General features: G+C 40.7%; 1 protein-coding gene across 2 annotated transcripts in view; it reads left to right on the top strand.

Moving 5' to 3' along the window:
- Positions 1-7167, top strand: part of EMX1 (empty spiracles homeobox 1) — a 40212-nt gene that overhangs the window by 14957 nt on the left and 18088 nt on the right. The gene's annotated exons all lie outside the window — the stretch shown is intronic.

Raw genomic sequence — 7167 nt, forward strand, 5'->3', positions numbered from 1 at the left:
TCTCTCTCTCTCTCTCTCTCTCTCTCTCTCTCTCTCTCTCTCTCTCTCTCCCCCTTCCTCCATCTCTCTATTCCCTCCCCTCTCCTTCTTTCANTCTCTCTCTCTCTCTCTCTCTCTCTCTCTCTCTCTCTCTCTCTCTCTCTCTTCCTCCATCTCTCTATTCCCTCCCCTCTCCTTCTTTCGTTCTCTCTTTCTTTCTCCTTCTGTTATTTTCTCTTCTTCCAACTTTCTTAATTCCATCACTCCCTCCATCCTCTATTCCCTTTCCCCTTCTTCCCTTTCTTCCTCCCTCCCTCTCTCTCTTCTTACTTCCTTCCCTTGCTCCTTCTCCTTCTGTCTCTCTGTCTCCTCTTCTCCCTTTTTCTCTTTCTTCCTCTCTCCTCTGTCTCCTTCTGTCTTCCTTTCTTCCTCCATCTTTCTCTCCCACCTCTGCCCCAACTTTCTCCCTCACCTCTCCTTCACTGTCTCTCTCCCTTTCCTTTCCTTCCTCTTTTTCTTCCTTTCTCTTTCCCTCTCCCTCTCTCAGTCCAGGGTGCTCCTCTCTGTACTAGGTCCTGCTTGGATCTAACCAAGTAGACAGCAAGGTGGGGTAAGGATGAAGAGAGGAGGAGCAGAGTCCAGGGAGTTTCTCTGTCACTTGCTCTGGTTCTTCTGAGGGCCATGCCAGACTTTTAGGGCTCTCCCTGAAAATGATCTTTATTCTAGTTGTTCGGGAACTCAGTAGAGGCAGAACTTTTTTCTTCAGTACTGCAAACAGGAAACAAATTTTTTTAAAAATCTAAATCAGTCAATAGACCTCTCTCAATGGAATCTTAGAAGTACGATCTCCAGAAGAAGGGAGGTGACTGCTCCTCTGTCCCTTGTCCTGGTCAGACCTCATTGTGTTCAGTTCTGGGCCACACTTGAAAAAAGGCATTGCTAAACTCAAGCATGTCCAGAGAAGGACAGTCAGGATGGTGGAGGACATGGATTGAAGAAAGTGGAGATGTTTGGGCTGCAGAAGAGAGTGCTTGGAAGGGGCTGCTGGGAGTGGGCATGGGGGCCACTCACAGTAACTATCTTCACGTATTGAAAGTAATGTCATATGGTCTAAAGATGGCTTTGACTATTAATTGCTCTAGAGGATAGTGCCAGGACTCATGGACTTAGGTTACCTGGGAGCACTTTTGAGCATAGTCTAAGGAAGGGGACTGCCTCCCAGGGTAGTGAGCTCTCTGGTCTGGAAGCGTTAACAAGACATCTGCTATTGGGGAGCTTGTCAGAAGGAGCCTGGCCCAGGGATTCATGATTGACTAGCTGTTTGGGAATTTTACACTGGTCCTAGAACCTGCTGACTTGGTTGGTGGGGTGAGAGGGATGGGGCAATGTCAGTACTCCCCCTCCCCCCCCTGTAGATCCCAGGATACTTATCTCCTGGGTTCAAAGAAGGAAGAAGAAAGGAAAGGACAGAATTCCATCTCTTAGCCACCCCCCAAACTCCCCTCCCCAATCCAGGAAGCCATCTATTGATTATCCTTAGTCACAGATAGAGAAATTTAGATCCCCAGGAGGGCTAATATCTGGTCAGTTTAATTTTCCAGTTACCCGAAGGATAATCTCAACTACCCTCTTTGGTTTTCTCCTTGTTGCTAACATTTCTCTACAGCATCTGTCTCCTGTCCCCCTTCAGTAAGTCTTATCTAATGAGTGAGGTGGACTTTCCCTATGGAGTAATGGAAATCAGGAGACCAGTGGGATTCTAGTCTTTGGTTCTTATACTACCCTTGTGACCTTGGGCCAATTGATTCCCTTATCTGGGCCTCAGGGGCTTTCTCCCCTTTGTTTTCATCAACTGAATCTGTCAATCTAGTGGTTTAGATTACTTCTAGGGCACCTTCCAGCTCTGATATTCCAATTCTGAGTGAGGACACCTAGACCTGGAATTGATGGAGATGGAGAAGATGGTAGAAAGCAGGTCTCAAGTTGGACTGACTAGAGACATTGCTTGTATGACTAAACCCATGACATGGGATCCTTTCCTTGGTGGTTGCTTGTTTCTCTGAAAAGCCAAAAGTAAAATTATTCTAGTTATTTGAGATGGGCTCAGGTGACTGGATGAAGTGAGGGAGGCATTCCAGAAAAAGAACTCATTTTGGAATCCCGGGATCTGATCTGGATTCAGATCCTGGTTCTGCTGGTTTTAGCATCTGACACACTGCTGCCCATTTCTGAACTTCTGTAACTTCATTCTGAAACCTTATTTCAAATAAGGAGGCTGGTTTAGAGGAGTGCTCTCATGCTTGTGATCTTATCTATTTCACTACCTCAATGGATGTCTATTCCCCCTTCTATCTATCAGCCATCCATCTGTGTATCCATATGTCTATAATCTATTTATTCCTATATCTACCTACATATCCTTTGTCTGTGTCTGTCTCAATAATCAACCCGAGGGTCTATCTTTTTGACACCTGGGTCTGACAAGCCATGTAACCATCACTATCCCTGTCCAGGAACAGATGCTGAAACTGAGTATTGCCACATTGGCATACCAGAACTTTCTAAGGTGGCTTTGGTGTACAAGGAAGTCCATTTCAATGCACCTTCAGTGAAAAGATTGAGCTTAAAAATGAATAAAATCACATCACTCGGATTTTTTTTTAAACTCAGAAGTACTTTTAAATTAATTAAAAACCTCAAATCTGTTAACTTCTGTTTGTTTTTATTAGCAACATTGTTTTTTAACTCAGTGCTTTTAAGCTCAATGAAAGTGTTCTTAATTAACTCTCCTCCCACCCCCTCCCCCTCCTTAAGAAAAACCAGCTTTCCTTTTACTTGGGGAGGTCCCATATGTCAGTGTGCAAATGGGCCAGTTTCTGAATCTGAGTCATAGAATTGTGGAATCAGAGACACTGATTCAATAATAGATTATAGAATGTCAGAACTGCAAGGAACCTTAGAACAGAGAGTGTCAGAGCTGAGAAAAATCTTAGAGAATGTCAGAGCTGGAATAGACCTTAGAACCCAGATTGTTAGAGCTGGGATGATTCTTTATGTCCATCTAATCCAGTAGTTAGGCAGCTAGGTGGCACAGTGGATAGAGTGCCAGGTCTGGAGTCAGGTAGACTCATCTTCCTGAGTTCAAATCCAGTCTCAGACACTTCCTAGTTGTGTGACCCTGGGTAAGTCACTTAACCCTGTTTGCCTCAGTTTCCTCGTCTGTCAAATGAGCTGGAGAAGGAAATGGCAAAATATATCTCTGCCAAGAAAACCCAAAAGGAGTCACAAAGAGTCAGACAGGACTGAACAACAACAGAATCCAATGATTCCCAACATTTTTCAATGTCAAATAATTCCAGATGTGAGGGCCATACTATTTGTATTCATTGATTCAGAAAATACCTGATGATAAAAAGCTCTTTGGATTCCGTAAGGCTCTTCAGATTTGCAGTTTATTAACCACAGAGGGCTCCACGGTATGCAAACTTGAAGTGTCTTCAATGCCCCTCTGTGCCAGACATGCAGCTTGCCTGTTTGTCATTGTGACTCATTGAATGGGACAGACCCTTGGCAGGGACTCCAGGATCCACTGGTGACCTGCAGCCCCCAGGTTGGGCACTGCTACTCTAGCTCAGCTCTGTCATTCAGCAGAGAAGGAAAATGAGACCCTTGCACTAAGACACACAAGTTAGTGGCAAAGCTAGCACTAGAAACCAGTCTGGACTTCTCTCCTTTGCACTACACCATTTACTAAATCATCTGGCATTATCAATCTATTCTCTCCTGTTAATTATTTAGATGTGCCTTCAGTGACAGTCATTGATCAATCTTGACACTTATTGCTGAGCCTGTATGAGTATTTCAGCATCAACATATCTGTCTACCAGCCATGCATTTTGACTTATCTGAGAGACATCATGGTGTAGTGCATGTCAGGCCAGCTTAGGAATCAGGAAGACCTGAGTTCAAATCTTACCTCAGACACTTACTAGTGGAGTGACTCTGGGCAAGTCATTTTAAAAAAAAGTTTTCTGCCTCAATTTCCCCATCTGTAAAGTGGGGATAAAAATATCACCTACCTTCCAGGGTTGTTGTGAGGATCACATGAAATAAAATACGAAGCACTTTGCAAAGGCACTATGTAAATGTTAACTATTATTGTTGTTGTTATTATAAGTTAAAGTTCAACCCCACCCCCAAACTATTGATCTACATTGATGGAGGGAGTTTCCACACCAGGAGCTCCCCATAGGGTTTGACCAATAACAATTATTTATCTATCAATTGATATTTATCAGCTATTTCTGTGATTTTGCTTTATGGAGTTGTGGAATTTTTTTAAAATGGAAGGGTCTTGGATTAGATGGTCTCTTTCACTTATCTTGACCCTGACATAGTGATATCATTTTGGTCCTCTTTGAGCACGAAGGACAATAACCAATCAACCAATAATTTTATGACCTTACAAAAGATGCTTGTTTTATAGATAAGAAAATGGAGGGTGTTTTCTCCCCCTAGGCCCTAGATGGGAAGAGACTCTCCCAAAGTCACTTAGTTAATGAGTGAAAAGGCCAACATTAAAGTCCAAGGATCTTACCTCCCAAATTCAGTGATATCCCCATCATAATACGCTCTCTCCTCTGTCTCCCCCACTGATATCTACCTGCCATCATCACTTATCTATTCCTTTATTCACATATCTACGTCTAAGTTCTGTTATTAGCAGCGCTTTTAAAAAATCACTGCTTTTAAACTCACGGAAAGTGTTCTTAATGAACTCTCTTTCTTCCCCTTCCCCCACTTAAGACAAACCAGCTTTCCTTTTCCCTGTTAAGGTCCATCACTGATATCTACCTACCATCTTCACTTATCAGTTCTTCATTATCTATAGCCATCTGTCATATCTATAACTGTTAACATACTTGTTTATTTGTCTTGCCTAGTTTTGTAATTATTACCTATGTGAAATGATAGCTATTTATCTATCTCTCAAGTCATGTGTCATTTTCTAATGACCATCCATCCTTAGCTCTTAATCCTCTCTTCATAGCTCTACTTATATAGAGATATAACTGTGCAGGGGTATGGTGACAAATGTCTAACAATTGACTCTCTGGGAGGATAAGTTTGCCCAGCACAGTTTTAAGTTTAATTTGCATTATTAACATTTTCTCCATCACTTTCTTAAACTTAGATAACCATCAAAACAATAAATCAAGTCCTGTTCATAGTTTGCTGATTTCTGATATGGAAATTCTCATACTGGAAATTTATATCTATGCCTCTATTTTTATCAATCATTCATATGTATCTATCTGTCAGCTCTATGTCTAGCTTGACCTGTGTAGTGACTCAGATTCAATCTCTCATTTAAAAAAAAAAATTATTTCTCTCTCCAAGTACCTAGCACTTATATTTAACTATCTACCTTTCACATGGGAAGAACTAAATAGATTCTTTTAAGATTTTTTATTTTATTTTGTTCAATTATCAAGCATTTTCTCTATTCCCCACTTCCCTCTACCCCCTGCACTGAAAAGAAAGAAACAAGAAACAAAAGAGATGTAGAACCCCTGTATCACATAAGCACAGTCAAACACAAACATTCCCACCCTGGGGCAAATAAAAAAATGCATCTCTCATTCTGCATAGCCATCATCTCTCTGTTGTGACCTGCTGTCATTCCTGATCTTTCATTGATCAGAGTTCTTAAGCCTTACAAAATTGGTAATTTTTATAACATATGGTCTGAATATGGAGCAGCTTCCCCCACTTCATAGCAATTCAGATAGATTTCTCTGGGCTTCAGTCTCGTCATCTACAAGAGGAGGGGATTGAACCCAATGCTCTCTAAGGCTTCTCTCAACTTCTAATTCCTTCCAGTCCATGAACTCATGATTCATCCATATCTACTTCTTATCTTTGACTGTCATAGTAGTTTGTATGTGTGTTTTTCTAGCTATTTTTGAAATCGATATCCAATATAGTCTGTGGTTTCTATGTGGTTTCATTTATCTTTTCAGTCACTGAATCTATCAATCATATCTTTTTATCTTTGGGGAGTGCCTTTTGCTATTCTGTGGATCCCACCAGTTAGAACAGTGCTTGGCACATAGTAGGTGCTAAATAAATGTTTGCTATCAATCTATAATCTATATTATTTGTAATCTAGCTATCAATTTACATTTTCATTGTGCATTTAAAATAATATAGTTACGGATAGGAAAAGGAGTGGCAACTGGACTTATGATTTCACCGGTATAAATGTATACTCTATATGCATATATAGGTAACATGATGCACCTATCAAATTAAATATGCATATGGTCCACATACATATGAAAAAATACACACACACACACACACAGAATAGGACCATTTTCTTCACATGGTAGGGTATTGGAGTGGATAGGACACTGGACCTGGCCTCAGGACATCTAGGTTCAAATCCTGCCTCAGATCACTGGGTGACCCTGGGCAAGTCACTTGATTTCCCTGAGACTCAGTTTCATCATCTGTGAAATGAAGATAATAATACCTACAGCACCTTATAACACTCTAGCAATGTGACCTATTATTACCTACACAAGGACTAGAGGTCTAAAATATTTTCCAGATCTGAAATTCTTAGATTCTTTAGACAATTCTCTTATCTGTTTACATGGGCATCTAACATCTCTTTTTCTGCTCACTGCTGTCAAATGAAAGGTCCTTGAATGTAGGGACTGTTTCATTTTTTGCTGTCGTGTCCCCAGAACCTAGTGACATACACATAGTAATCACTTACAAATATTTGTTACTGTTATCCATCTAGTTATAGCAATCCATTGATAATCTGTTACCTTTGTCATCAGACTGAGCATTCATTATCTATCCAGAAGAAGAGTTGGCATTTACATAATGCTTTAAGGCTTAGAAAACACTTGATAATTTAAACTATTAATAGCTTAAAACTGCTCTAAAGACTTTTGTGATCCCCTGCATACATTTCATTCTCCTTATCTGTGATCTTTACCAACCTACAGAGATTGCTCCATCAAAGGCTCCTCATGTTTAGAGACTGCTTAACTTTTGTGTTCATCTCTCCAGGCTTAGTATAGTGGTACAGAGTGAGGGCTGACTAAATGCTTTTTCATTCATCCATCCATCTCTTCTTTCTTCATTCAGTTAACTTCATTTATCTCATAG

This window comes from Vombatus ursinus, unplaced genomic scaffold (assembly GCF_900497805.2).
Source record: "Vombatus ursinus unplaced genomic scaffold, bare-nosed wombat genome assembly UNPS02014837.1, whole genome shotgun sequence".
NCBI lineage: Eukaryota > Metazoa > Chordata > Mammalia > Diprotodontia > Vombatidae > Vombatus > Vombatus ursinus.